This window comes from Ovis canadensis, chromosome 3 (genome assembly GCF_042477335.2).
Source record: "Ovis canadensis isolate MfBH-ARS-UI-01 breed Bighorn chromosome 3, ARS-UI_OviCan_v2, whole genome shotgun sequence".
Lineage (NCBI taxonomy): Eukaryota > Metazoa > Chordata > Mammalia > Artiodactyla > Bovidae > Ovis > Ovis canadensis.
Genome location: NC_091247.1, coordinates 12453628 through 12468840, shown reverse-complemented (window position 1 = coordinate 12468840; position 15213 = coordinate 12453628). Strand labels below are relative to the sequence as shown.

Sequence of the window (15213 nt, the reverse complement as noted above, 5' to 3'; positions counted from 1 at the left end):
TCTTCGCATGAGGTGGCCAAAGTATTGGAGTTTCTGGAGGGATTGTAAATTAAGTTTGGCCAGATCGGATTCAGTGGCTGCACTGTTTGCCTACAACCTACTAATCTATATGCACTTCATGCCAGAGATTCCTCACACCACAGGAGACAGGCTGCCGGAGAGACCTGCAACTCAGTTCATCCTACAGCAGGCATGAAGTATACAGCCAAGGTCATGAACAAGAGGATACACACTTCCTGTGGCCAGAGACAGCTGATGGCTGGCCGCTAAGGGACACAGTGGTCCCTAAGGCTTGAGCCGTAAGAGATGCCGAGGGTCTGGGCAGCAACCCCTGGGGGTTGGGAGGAGGGCAGGGATGCACGAAGGCATCTCAGAGGACAAGACATGTTTCTGTTAGCCGCTGAAATCCCAACTGTTTCATGAAATTTTATCTGGCCTCTGGGGGAAGAAATAGCTGTGCTCCAACAAGGGCAAAAGCACAGATGCAGAGGGGGAAAAAAGAACTAGTCTCTTAAAATGCAGAGGTTGGAAGGTGCTTTCCAGAGGCTGCACTGAGATAAACTCAGCGGTAAAAGAGACATCCGTTCAGAGGATGACCGTTCCGTGGTCAAACCAGGGCAGGTCTGGGAAAGGTGTTTTTCTCAATGATGTGACAGTGAACTTGCAGCAACTGCTAAGAGTCAGCTGTTAAGGAGAGCTGGAATTCTCTTTATTACATTAGAAAGCCTGGAATTAATAGGGAATCCACCATGCAGGGTGGAATGCACTTAACAAATACCAAAGGCATTTAAAAATTTAAGACTAAAGGTTACAACTGTATTTTATCTTTGCAGAGTTTCCCAAACACTTTCACTTGTATTAAAACACAGGAGCTGCAGAATCTTAACAGGGCAGAAGAGTGGCCAGCATTACACATTTTCTTTTAAAACAAACAAACATTTTTTTGAGGGGGTGGAATTCCTTGGTGGTCTGTGGTTAGGACTCCATACTTCTGCTGCAGGGGGCATGGGTTTGGCAAAAAATAAAAATAAAAAAACGCCCCCAAAACTAGCTCTTTCGAGATATAATTCACATACCATACAGTTCATCCATTTAAAATGTACAGTTCATTAGTTTTTAGTATATTCACAGAGTTGTGCAAGAACCACCACTATCTAATTTCAGAACACTTTCAAAAATAAACCCTGTATCCATTAACAGTCATTCCAAATTCCTTCTTTCTCCCAGCCCCTGGCAACCACTAATCTACTTTCTGTCTCCACGGGCTTACCTATTCCAGACATTTCGTATTAATGGAATCATACAATATGTGGTATTAATGGGTTGAATTGTGTCCCCTTCCCTCAACACACATTGAAATCCTAACGCTCAGGACCTCAGAATATGACCCTGTTTGGAAAGAGGGTTGTTGCAGATGTAATTAGTCAAAATGAGGTCTTGAGGGTGGACTAGCGACTGGTCCTTATAAAATGGGGAAGTTTAGGGACCTCCTCGGTGACCCAGTGGTTAAGACTCCGAGCTCCCAGTGCGGGGGCTCCAGGTTCCATCCCTGGTCAGGGAACTAGACCCCACTTGCTGCAACTAAGTCCCAGTGTAGCCAAATACAAACATACATGCATACATTATTTTTTTTTAAAGGGGGGAAATTTGGATAAAGGGAGATAGTTATGTGAAGATGAAGGCAGAGATTGAGGTGATGTACCTACAAGCCCAGGAATACGGCAGATTGCCAGCAAACCACAAGAAGCTAGGAGGGGTATGAACAGATTCCCTCAGAAGAAAGCAAAACTGCTGACCCCTTGATCTTGGGCTTGAGCCTCCCTCCAGAACTGGGAGGCAATATATTTCTGTTGTTTAAGCCACCCATCCTGTGCTATTTTGTTAGAGCAGCCCTAGCAAATGAATCGGAGAAGGCAGTGGCACCCCACTCCAGTACTCTTGCCTGGAAAATCCCATGGACAGAGGAGCCTGGTAGGCTACAGCCCAAGGGGTCACAAAGAGTTGGACATGACTGAGCAACTTCACTTTCACTTTCATGCATTGGAGAAGGAAATGGCAACCCACTCCCGTGTTCTTGCCTGGAGAATCCCAGGGACGGCAGAGCCTGGTAGGAGGCCGTCTACGGGGTCGCACAGAGTCGGACATGACTGAAGCGACTCAGCAGCAGCAGCAGCAGCAGCAGCAGCAGCAGCAGCAGCAGCAGCAGCAGCAGCAGCAGCAAATGAATACCCAGGGTCTTTAGTATCTGGCTTCTTTCACGCGGAACCATGTTTTCTAGGGTCATCCATGTTGTAGCATGTGTCGGTGTTTCATTTCTTTAATGATCAAATCATATATTCTTTTATTTTTTTGGCCACGCCATGTGGCATGTGAGATCTTGGTTCCCCAGTCAGGCATTGAACCCATGACCTCTGCATTGGAAGTGTGGAGTCTTAACCATTGGGCTGCTAGCAAAGCCCCCAAATCATATTCTACTGTATGGGTTTTATTTATCAATTCACCAGTTGATGGGATATGGGTTTCATTTGCTATTATGAAAAATGCTGCTATGAACAGTCTGTTAAATGTGGACATTCAGTTTTAATGTGGACATACGTTTTCATTTCTCTTGGGTATAGACCTACATTTCTCTTTTCCAGCTGTGAATCGTAGGCCCCCATGAGACAACTTGCCCAAGGTTACTGCCTAGACCATGGAAAAACGGTCCCTCCAACTTAGATCTGTTTGATTTCGAACTCAGAGGTCTTTCAGCTCTTATAAGGATAGACACACTCACACTCGTGCAAATTTGTTGACATGTACACACATTACACCCACACACAACAGACAGTCCTTGGAGCCCGCTGCTTTGCCCAGGGTACAGAAGTTCAACAAAATCTATCATCAAACAGAAGTGATGAGATGCTGAGGGAGATACTGAGACTCCCAAAGAATAAATAAGTCAGGACATTGATTTGAATATTACCGAGGGAAAGACCAAAAACATTTAAAGGGGAATAAAGAGATTAGTGATCAGCCAATGGCTCAAATGTGGTCTCCCGTAGCGCGCACACAACTTGTATCGATTGCGACGAGGTTTCTGGAAACAAAAGCAATTTACCAGAAAAATAGTACGCGAGTCAAAGACGTTTATGTGAAGAGAGCCTCATTTGAAATCTGTCCGGGGCTCTGCTCTCACCATCCAGTTACTCAGCGAGGGCGGGAGTAGCTTACATAAGCAAACTGGCCTCCGATGGGGCGAGCACAGGAAGATTTGATTTCACCGTTTCTGTGAGCGAGCAGGATCAGAAGCTATTCTGAGCGGCCTCAAAGGAAAAGCGCCAGAAATCATAAATAAAGAAGAAGTCAAGCGTGTCCAGTGGCCATATCAAATGTGACATTCCGGCAGAATGTGTGAACACGGTATCTTTCAAGCTGCTGATTCTTTGGGAAAAAAAAAGAAAATACCTTAATTCCCAGTGACAATAGCATTCACTGCAGTTAAAACCTAACAGAAGGCAAAGCAATGTGGGGCATAAAGAAAAAAGTAACACTTGGGGGAATGCAACATTCAGCCTTTCATTTAACAGATATTTATTTTCGATACCTTCTCTCTGCCTGTCATTCTGGCCCCACTGTTCTCAAGTCAGTCGCCCTGCTTCATTTTTCCCCATACTTTTTTATTGCTCCCTGACCATACATTGTATGTTTATTTGCTTGTGGCCTGTGATGGTTAATTTCATGTGTCATTGTGACTGGGTCATGGGGTGCCCAGGTATTTGGTCACATGTTTTCCTGGGTATGCCTGCAACAGTGTTTTTGGAGGAGATGAACATTTGAATCAATGGACTTTAAGTAAAGCAGGCTGTTCTCCCTAATGTGGGTGGCCCTCATCCAGTCAATGAAGATCCGAGCAGAGGAGACCGAGCAACAGGGAAATGTGCCTTCCTGACTGTTTGAGCGAGGACTTTGGCTTTTTCTGCCCTCAGGCTGGAATCTCCACCGTGTGCTCTACTGAATTTCAGGCCTTTGGGCTCAGGCTGGAATTACAGCACAGGCTTTCCTGGGTCTCCAGTTTGACAAATGCAGAGTTGAGGGGTTTTTAACCTCTATAATTGTATGAGCCAGTTCCGTACAGTAAATCACTTGCTATAAGTACAGATAGAGATGATAGAGACAGAGGTGTAGATGTGTACGTATATATATCCCATTGGTTCTGTTTCTCTGGGGAACCCTAATACATGGCCCATCTCCCCTATTGGAGTGTAAGTTATCTCACTTCCAGGTGATGGCTCCAGCCTCCTAATTCACCTCTCTGGTTCTTTTTGCCTCCTCCTCAATTCGTTTTCCACCAACTGGGAGGGCATTCTCCTGCTTTAAGTCACCAGGGTTTCCTCTGGGGTCCAGAGGGCCACAGAGTAGAGAGAGGGCCAGGCTCCTTGTTCTGGAGGCCTGCCACAGATGGACACACTTTCTGACCGGCTCTCTGAACTCAAGTGACTTGACTTTTCTCAGGTGTCCTCATGTCTCAGGGATGCTTACCGCCCCCCACCCCCCATCACTCCCTTATCTACCTGTCAGCCAAACTGGGCCTCTCTGCTCCTTGCCTCCCTCCAAGAAGGTGGGAGTCACATGAATCCAGCTCAGGCTCCTCAACAGGTCAGCCTTGTCCCTAAAGCCTGGTAACAAGCTCAAGCATGTACTCAGCTCACTCGCTGGCACACTGAAAGTGCTCAAAGGTGGGTAGCACTTATAGCAGCTTTATTGAGATTATTGGAGAAGGAAATGGCAACCCACTCCAGTATTCTTGCTTGGAGAATCCCATGGACAGAAGAGCTTGGTGGGCTACAGTCCATGGGTTGCAAAGTGTCGGACACGACTGAGCGACTTCACTTTCACTTTATTGAGATTATAATTCATACACCACAAAATTCACCCTTTAAAGTGTGAAATTCAGTGATATACTCAGAGTTGTGCAACCATTACCATTACTTGTTTTCAGAACATTTTTATCACCGCCAAAGAAACCCTGTTACCATGAACAGTCCCCTGTTCTTTCTCCAGTCCCTGGTAACCACCAATCTGCTTGCTGTCTCCATGGATTTACCTGTTCTGGATATTTCATATAGAAAGAATCATACAACATGGGGTCTTTTGTGTTTGGCTTCTTTAATTAAGCATCATGTTTTAAAGATTTATCCATGTTCTGGTATGTCTCAGTCATCCAATCTTTTCTGATTGCCAAATATTATTCTGCTGTATGGATAGATCACATTTTGTTTCTTCAGTCCTCATTTGACAGAGGTTGGGTTGTTTCTGCCTTTCAACTATTACAAAAAATGCTTCTGCAAACATTCATGGATAAGTTTTTGTGTGGACAAATGTGTGGATGTGGGCAAGTACACAGTAGTGGAATTGCTGGATCATACGGTCACAGTATATTTAACTATCTAAGGACATGCCGAACTGTTTTCAAAAGTAGTTGTAGCATTTTACATTCCCACCAGCCATGTAGCAGGGTTCTAATTTCTCCACATCCTCATCAACACTTGTTACTGTCTTTGTTTTAGCTATCCTAGTGGACATAGTGCTTAATAGTCATCGTGGGAACTGGGGTAAATGTTGTGTGCTCAAGAGTGCGCCCAGCCTCCCTGTGGCCCATCCTTCACGATACTGACCCATCTCAGTTGCCAGATTCCTACTTGGCTCCCATCTAGCAACTCTTTTCCTTTTCCTGGCTCCATCCCTCACTGTCTCATACACTGAGACACCCTTCTCTCCGTGGTGCTGTTGGTTGTTTGCTGCTGCTGCTGCTGCTAAGTCACTTCAGTCGTGTCCGCCTCTGTGCGACCCCATAAACAGCAGCCCACCAGGCTTCCCCGTCCCTGGGATTCTCCAGGCAAGAACACTGGAGTGGGTTGTCATTTCCTTCTCCAATGCATGAACATGAAAAATGAAAGTGAAGTCGCTCAGTCGTGTCCGACTCTTCGTGACCCCATGGACTGCAGCCTACCAGGCTCCTCCGTCCATGGGATTCTCCAGGCACTCCAAACTAGATAAACATGTAGAATCAGGTACAGCTACCTGCCTGAGGAATATGACTGCTGTCTGGACCTTCTGGTGTTTGAAATCAGTGTTCTTGGTATGGGCTCCAGCCCACATTGAGCCCAAGTACTCTGTCCCTTTAGATACCACAAGAGGGGACAGAGTTAGCTCTGATTAAGGTCAGTTCAAGATACAGTTAATGAGGGACTTTCCTGGGGGTCCAGTGGCTAAAACTCTGTGCTCCCTATGCAGGGAGGGCCCACATTCGATTCATGACCAGGGAACTAGATCCCACATGCTGCAACTAAAGAGCCTGCATGCTGCAACTTAGACCTGGTGCAGCCAAATGAATATTAAAAAAATAAATAAATAAGTGGAATTTCCCTAGGTAGTCCAATGGCAAAGAATCCACCTGCCAACGTGGGGGGCACAGGCTTGATTCCTGGTTGGGGAACTAAGATTCCACATGCGACTGGGCAACTAAGCCCATACACCACAAGTACTGAGCCCATGTGCCCAGAGCCTGTCCTCTGCAAGGAGAGAAGCCACCGCAGTGAGAGGCCCACACACTGCAACGAAGGGCAGCATCCGCTCAGCACAACTGGAGAAGCAGCGACAGAGCAGTGAAGACCCAACACAGCCCTCCCGCCCGAACAATAACATAAAAATACAAAACCTACAAAACAACATATTTACCAAAAAAATCTTTAAAAAAAATACAGTCAACGATGCATGGCAACAGTGGAAATACTGGCTAACATTTATTTATTTGCCGTTCTCCATCGGCCTGGCACTGTGCTAAGCACTAACACGTATGCTTTTTGTCAATCTTTATGACAATCTTGGGAAGGAATACAGTTATTTCCATTTTACCGATGAGGAAATTCTGTTGAGAGGACGAATCACTTGCTCAAGGATACACAACATGCAAACACTGCAATGTGAGCCGTGGATCACCCAAGGCAGAATCTGAACGCTTACCTGGTATACTGCACCTCCCGACGCTTCGGGGACAAGCTAGGCACAGTCCTGCTCTCCAGTTCCAGGTACCAAACTCTGCAGTAGTTTCCTATTGATGCTGTATGTAACAAGTTAACAGAAACCGAGTTATACACAGACTCCAAACAACACAAATTAAGTATCTTATAGTTCTGGGGGGTCCGAGTTCCCTGTGGGTCTTAACGGGCTAGAATGAAGATGTGGGCAGGGCAGGGTGGCATTCTTTCTGGAGGCTCTGGGAGTGGATCCCTTTTCTCATCTCTGGCCTCTCTAGGCTGCCTGTGTTCCTCTACTTGTGGCTCCTTCCTCCATCTTCAAAGCCAGCAACTATTTTTGGCGGTTGGTTTTCCAATAATCTCTCTAGGATGGCCACTTTGGCTCTAAATTTGAGAAGTTCTAAGACTTTGCAACCCTATGGTTTTTTTTTTTTTAATTGAGGTCACCCGAAGAGCATGGATGGAGGAGCCTGGTGGGCTGCAGCCCATGGAGTCGCTGGGAGTCAGACACGACTGAGCGGCTTCACTTTCACTTTTCACTTTCATACACTGGAGAAGGAAACGGCAACCCACTCCAGTGCTCTTGTCTGGAGAGTCCCAGGGACGGGGGAGCCTGGTGAGCTGCTGTCTATGGGGTCGCACAGAGTCGGACATGACTGAAGCAACTTACCAGCAGCAGCAGAGGACCAGAATGGGCCAAAGCTACCAAAATGTTCTCAACCCTTATTAAAAAGGCAGAAGTGTCTTGACACACGCTACAACATGGATGGACCTTGAAAACATCATGCTAAATGAAAGGCCACATATGGTATGATTCTGTTTATATAAAATCTCCAGAGTAGGCAAATCTAGAGAGACAGAAAGTAGAGACATGATTGCCAAGGGTTGGAGAAGTTGAGGGGAAATAGTAAGGGACAAGTAGGTACAGGGTTTCTTTATGGAGTGATGAAAATATTCTGAAGTTAGTGGTGATGGTTGCACAATTGTGAATAGACCACTGAACTGTATACTATAAAAGGATGAATTTTGTGGTATTGCAATAGGAAAAAACAAATCTGACTCCATATTGGATGTTTCTTTTACTTTAATCTTTGTATTTTATTGCTTTCGCTGCAAGTTAATCACCAAAGGCATGTTGTCTGTAAGCTTAAATTATACATAATGAATGGCCCATCTCTGGGAACCCTGCCACCCAGGTAATGAGTGTTAAGCTAAAATATCATTGTTCAACTTCTGACCAGGCCCACCTGTGAAGAGTGGCAGGAAGGAAGAAATCAACACATCGCCTACAGTCTAACTGGAACCAGGACTTTACCCCCTCCCCTCTTAGAAGCCTGAATGCTAACACAGAGAAGATGGCTCTTTGGGATATTTATCCACCATCTTCTTGGTCCCTGGTGGCTCAGATGGTAAAGCGTCTGCCTGCAGTGCAGGAGACCCAGGTTCAATCCCTGGGTTGGGAAGATCCCCTGGAGAAGGAAATGGCAACCCACTCCAGTACTCTTGCCTGGAAAATTCCATGGACTGAGGAGCCTGGGGGGCTACAATCCACGGGGTCGCAAAGAGTCGGACACAATTTAGCGACTTCACTTCTTGGTCTACTGGCTTCCCAAATAAAAATAAAGTCGCTATTCCTTGCCCCAACAACCCCTCTCTCCATTTACTGATGAGCAGTATAAGCTCATTTGTGAGTTACATCTCAATTAAAATAAATAAATTTATATGAAATTTAAGAAAAATGTGATAAGTGTAAAAGGTGTTCTTGGGACACCTAAGGTCTCTTAGTCAAGTCTGGGCTTTAGGAAAGGCTCTCCAGAGGATGCAACGGAAGATGAATGAATGAATGAAGTCGCTCAGTCGTGTCCAACTCCTTGTGACCCCTTGGACTGTAGCCACCAGGCTCCTCCGTCCATGGGATTCTCCAGGCAAGAATACTGGAGTGGGTTGCCATTTCCTTCTCCGGGGGATCTTCCCAACCCAGGGATCGAACCCGGGTCTCCCACATTGCAGGCAGATGCTTTAACCTCTGAGCTACCAGGGAAGCCCTGGTATGGAAGATGAGTTAGTGTCAAATGAAGGAAGACAGAAAGAGCATTCAGGCAGAGGGAGCATGGCGGTGTGAATAAGTATGGCCTGTTGATGAGCCTTGTTAGATGAATGGACAGACCAGTGAATGAATGAATAGTGGAGGGAGGGTGGATAGACGTAGAGGAATGGAGGTGGGTCAGTGGATGCAGTGGCAACACAGGCATGCATAACCTGATTATCTGATCTTATCCAACAGTTATCTCAGCCTTTACCGCTTACTCCCTTGATGTTTGGGTCAGGAATTTAGGGAATGTCAAAGATGAAAGACACAGTATGCCCCCTGGGGAGTCTGCAGTCCTGAGTGCAGAGTTGTGGAGCCACATTACTCTTGCTGCTAGGGGACTTCCCAGGAGAGCCACCAGTGGTTACATTTAGGGGACAGACAGAAGGAGGAACTAGATAAGAAGGTGGAATCAGAAAGCCAGGCAGGAACCAGCCTGGGGCAGCCTCACCAATCAGCTCTGCAGGGAAAAAGAAGCCGTGGAACAGGACACCCTCAAGGTGGCATGTCGTCTGGGGAGAGCCCTAGCATCAGACTTAGGAGACCTACATCCTTGTTCCCTTTCTGCATTTGAATCCCTGTATGACTACAGGCTGGACACTAACTCTCTTTGGACTCCACTTCCTTGTCTGTTTGATAAAAAACTCACCACTTCACTGCAAAAAGGAGGAGAAAAAGTGGAAGCAGTGACAGATTTTATTTTCTCAGGCTCCAAAATCACCACGGACAGTGACTGCAGCCATGAAATTAAAAGACACTTGATCCTTGGAAGAAAAGCTATGACAAATCTAGATAATGTATAGGAGAGACATCACTTTGCCCACAAAGGTCCATATAGTTAAAGCTATGATTTTTCAAGTAGTCATGTATGGATGTGAGAGTTGGACCATAAAGAAGGCTGAGCACTGAAGACTTGATGCTGTTGAATTGTGATGTTCGAGAAGACTCTTGAGAGTCCCTTGGACTGCAAGGATATCTGGCCCATCAGTCCAAAAGGAAATCAACCTTGAATATTCATTGGAAGGACTGATGTTGAAGCTCCAGTATTTTCGTCACCTGATGCAAAGAGCTGATTTATAAGAAAAGACCCTGATGCTGGGAAAAACTGAAGGCAGGAGGAGAAGGTGGCAGAGGATGAGATAGCATCACCGACTCAATAAATATGAATTTGAGCAAACTTGGGGAGTCAGTGGAGGATGGAGGAGCCTGGCGTGGTGCAGTCCACGGGGTCGCAAAGAGTTAGATACGACCGAGCGACAGAACATTACATGAATGATGATGAATGTGAGCTTGAAAGTTTCAAAGGCCCTTCGGTGAAACGGAGTTGTTGGGGTTTTGAGACTCAGCAAAGCAAGGGCAGAAACATCATTTCAAATCAGTGCCAGGCAGTGTGGCACAGAGGAAAGAGCATAACCCCTGGCCTTGGATGGTTCTGGACTCTCATCCAGCCTCACCCCTTACTAGACTCAACGTCTTGGGCTAGTGCCTTAACTTTCCAAGCCTAACTTCCCTCATTTGCACAACAAGGTCATTAATGCTTATCTCAGAGTTGTTGGGAAGACTTAAGTAAACTGAAAACTGTATGGACAGCACTCGACGTCTATCAATTTTTAAAAAATGTTAGTTCCCATCCCCTGATTTTCTCTCTCTCTGCTTAGTGCACGTATTTTAGGCCTTAATTTTCACCCTGTTCCCTCTTTCTCTGGGAAGACCCAGCACCAGGGTTGAGCCCCAGCAGCCATGAGTATTACCTAACCCTGGTCCCTTGGTCACAGTTGACTGGACTCTGCTGGGTGCCTGAATCAGCAAGTGACACATTTGAGAGTAAAGTTCGCTTGAGGAAACAAAGAACGGAAAGAAGAAGTTTCCTTCATGTCTTGACTTCATTTGATCAGCTTCTCACCGAGGCTGTGGGTACCTCTCTAGACTTATCTCTGAGGCTGAAGGCCTGATGTCACCACATCACAGAAGGTCTTCCCTGTGGTCTGCCCCTGACACATACCCCTCTGAAGAAGAGAGGATTCAGGGGCAGACAAGAGGAAAGACCCCACTGAGATGTGCTGACCTTGGCCAGGAATGGCCTCCTCCAGCTGGGCCAGAGATTCACGGGTAGGGGTGTGAGGCAGCCTTAAGGACTAGCAGTGACTCAGGGGGTCCCTGAGGGTTCCTGATAAGGAGGCTCAGGACAACAACAAAGACCAGAATCTAAGCCTCCCGACTCCATTTTGTGCAGACAGGCCCTTGAGGGCCCAGTGCTGCTCTGGTGCCGGGCCACGGGGTGCCATCTGCCAAAGCTGGTCTGCTCTAGAGCTCCCCCCAAGCTGACTCCCCCATCTCAGCCATCGTGCTCCCTGCTTCACCCCTCCAGTGCCTCTCTCTTAGCTTCACCCCATCTCCTGGTTGCCACTGCCACCACTTCTTATTCATTCTTGGCTTTCAATCTGTGTTCTCTTACTGTGTCTCTTGGCTTCTGGCCTTGCAAAATCAGAGCTCTGCCTCTCTCCAGAGGCTGCCTCTCAAACCCCGAGAGGGAAGCGCGTCGGCTCCTTTGGCCACTGTTATCTGTGTTCAGTACGTGGGGCTCAGCCAGGCTCCTCCCCAGGCCACTGGCCCACCTGCGGGTTGGCTGCCTTTGTGTTGGGTACACACCTTAACCCAGTGTGCAGGGGTGGGTCAGCCAGGCAGCTTCATTCTAGAAGGGGCCTGGGCCTGGCAGCTCTCAGAGCATGCTACATCTTTCTCTAACATACCTGGGGAAGGAGCAAATGAGATTGTGGAGGTGACTATGCTTTGAAAAGTATAATGGGCCTGCTGGCACAGAATATCTACTCTTCACCACATTAACAAGGCCGTCATGTGCTGCTCCTAGGGAACTTTTGCTTCCCTAGGACTTGTGGCCAAGGGCAGTGGGTACCAATGGCCCTGGTCTGTGATTTCCAAACCCCTCTCCAGGGAAGTTGCTGGGACAGCCATCCCCCCTCCACCTTCCCCAACTAGTGCTGCTTCTTCGAGAACCCTCCTTACCGGCTTCTCTGCTGCAGCTCCAGTCTCTCTGGGCTCTCCCGACAAGGTGCACAAAGCCCCACGCTGCCCGAGCGCTCCCAGGTGCTTGCACTTTAGCGCTTCTTCCACAGGGACCTCAGAACATTCCCAACAGCTGGGGAAGCAGGGCCCTCTCCTTTTCAGCCTTGCCACGGGGAGTAGGGGGAGAAGGCTCGGCCCTTCACTACCTTCTAGCTCACATGATCTAGCCTGTTGAAGAGAACGCCTCTTCCTCTGTCAAGGTTCCAAATTCCAGAGAAAGGACCAAGGCTGGTTCAGCTGGGGTCAGAGGTCCGTACCTGTGTAACCAGCTACAGCCAAAGGCCATGTTGGAACCATCCCCACAGACAGGCAGTGGGCGACAGTGGACGGAGCCATCCAGGACCAAGCCTTCACCCCGAGGAGCCCGCACATGTCACAGTCCTATGCTACCAGATCTCTGATCTCTCCCTGGCATGTGAGCCAGTGACCCAGACTGGCATCGGTCACCTGGACTCTGCTTCCTTGTGGAGCTTCCTACACCCACCTCCGGCCTCGGAGGTAGACTTTCTTCTCTCCCCCCTTTTTCCTTTGACTGTTATTCTTTACACCTCAGGGCTGGACTCTCAGCCCCCTATTCCCTTCACTTGTTTTGGAATCCAAGGGACGAGGGGCGGGCAGGGTGGCCAGCTGATCAGATGGGTGACCCTGACATCTTGGAGTTCCCAGGCTGCTCTGCAGCTTAGGCCCCCTTCTCCTACCTCTAGATATGTTCTTTTCTTCTTCTTTGCTAATAGCTATCCTGAGAAAATAATTCACATACAATATAATTCACCACCTGTTTAAAGTGTACAATTCAATGTTTTGTTGCATATTTTGTGTTCACAATTATGAAACCATCACTCCAATTTGCAACATCCCCCACCAAATCCCCAATAGCATCATTCACTCTTTTTTTTTTTTGCACCAATTCCTCCCCCCCCCCGCAGCTATAGACAATCCCCAATCTACATTTTGTCTGCATATATTTTTCTATGCACAACATTTCATAAATGGAATCATACAACATATGGTCTTTTGTGACTGGCTTCTTTTTATATTTTTTATTTTTATTTATTTATTTGACTGTTTTTTAGTTGTCCCATGCAAGATTTTCGATCTTCATTGCAGCATGTGAACTCTTGGTTGCAGCCTGTGGGATATAGTCCCCTGACCAGGAGTAGAACCCAGGTCCCCTGTGTTGGGACCACCAGGGAAGTCCCTTGGCTTCTTTCACTTAAGATTTTCAAGGTTCAATCACATTGTAGCAGATATCAGTACTTTATTTCCTCTTATGATGGAATAATATCCCACTGTATGGACAAGCCACATTTTTATTTATCCATTCATCAGCTGGCAGACAGTTGGGTTGTTTCTTCTTTTGGGTCATTATGAACAATGCTGCTGTGAAAATTCATGTAAAAGTTTCTACATGAACACATTTTCATTTCTCCTGGGTATACAGCTAGGAGTAGAATGACTGGGTCATACAGTAGCTCTATGTTCAACTTTTTGACGACCTGCCAGGCTGTTTTCCAAAGTGAGTGCACTATTTTGCTTTTCCATCAGCGGTGCGTGAGGGCTCCAAGTTCCCCACATCCTCGCCAAGACTTGCAACTACTTGTCTTCTTGACTGCAGGATTGAGAAGTTCTTACTGCCCATCCTTGAAGGACTTGCTCAGAGGCCAGCTCTTCTATGATCCCCTCCTCTCTCCCTGACTTCTCTCCTTGGACTCCCTGCCTCCTTATGATTCCATGTAACGGGACATTTATAAAACTCCAGTGATGCCAAGGGAAGGCCTCCTGCTGGGGCTAGAGTCAGAACTAGTCCCCTCTGGCTCATGTGTGATTTGAATGGAGATTAGTGAAAGCCCAAGCGAAACCAGCCCTCCAGAAGCTGCTGTCACAGGTGAAAGCTTCCATTAGAACTGTTCCTCTAGGACAAGGGGCTGGCCCTGAGCTTACTCAGGGCTCCATTGATTTGTAAAACAGAAACTCACTTAACTCCATACAGAGACTTGTCAGGGGGCGAAGCAGTATTTGGCATTCAGTCTCCATTATTCTGAAAACAGTACTTAGATTTTTTTTTTTTTAAGTCCACTCTTCACCCTCTCTTAGTCTATTTGGTTTAGGTGGGCCTGGACCCAGCCAGAGGTAATGGCCCCTGTTTGGCCAATCACAATAATGGTTTAGGGTCATGTGACCAAATCTGGGCCAATACTAATCAGTCCTGGGACCTTTTCTAGATGAGCTAATGAGTCAGCAGAAACACTGATCTGCGAGGGGAAGAAAAAGGAGATATGCAGAGAAAAAGCAGGAATGGGAAATTGTGTGGCTTCAGGGAGAGAGGTCAGGAGCGAGAGATGTGGAGTCAGAGGCAGCCTTTTCATTCCTATGGTTTCTGGCTGTGCTTTCTGCAGTGGATTCCATGACATTCCTCCTTGTTTTATTATACACCCCATTTTTAGTTGAAATTCTTCACTAGTCAAGATTCATTCACTCTTGTATTGATTCAATTTTGTATCAAATTAGCTTAAACAAGAAAAGGGAGATCTCCGGGCACACAACATTGGAAAACTCAAGGGATGAATCTAGGTATGGCAGAATTTAGAACCTCAAATGACATCACTGAGAAGTAGTCTCTTTCTCTGTCTTGGCCTCCTCGTTAGGTAGGGTTTCTCAAGAGGTAGACAAGATGGCCCCAGAAAACTCCAGGCTGTATAGAGACCCCTGAAGACAGTGACTCCTTCCCAGTAGTTCAGTAAGGTTGGAGACAGTTCCCATTAGGCCCCAGATCTGCTGCTGCTGTTAGTGCTGTTTGTACATGCCTTGGTGGTGTGTGCGTGCTCAGTCGTGTTGGATTCTTGGTGACCCCATGAACCGTTGCCCACCAGCCTCCTCTGCCCATGGAATTTCCCAGGCAAGAATACTGGAGTAGGTTGCCATTTCCTCCTCTGGGGGATCTTCCCGACTCAGGGATTGAACCAGCATTTCCTGCATTGGGAGGCAGATTCTTTACCACTGAGCCACCTGGGAAGCCCTTAG

General features: G+C 47.0%; 1 non-coding gene across 1 annotated transcript; it reads left to right on the top strand.

The window, feature by feature from the left end:
* The first annotated feature begins 8410 nt into the window (after positions 1-8410).
* On the top strand, positions 8411-8482 carry TRNAC-GCA (transfer RNA cysteine (anticodon GCA)). Its single transcript has one exon. It is a non-coding gene; the product is annotated as a tRNA-Cys (tRNA).
* Positions 8483-15213: the final 6731 nt, after the last annotated feature.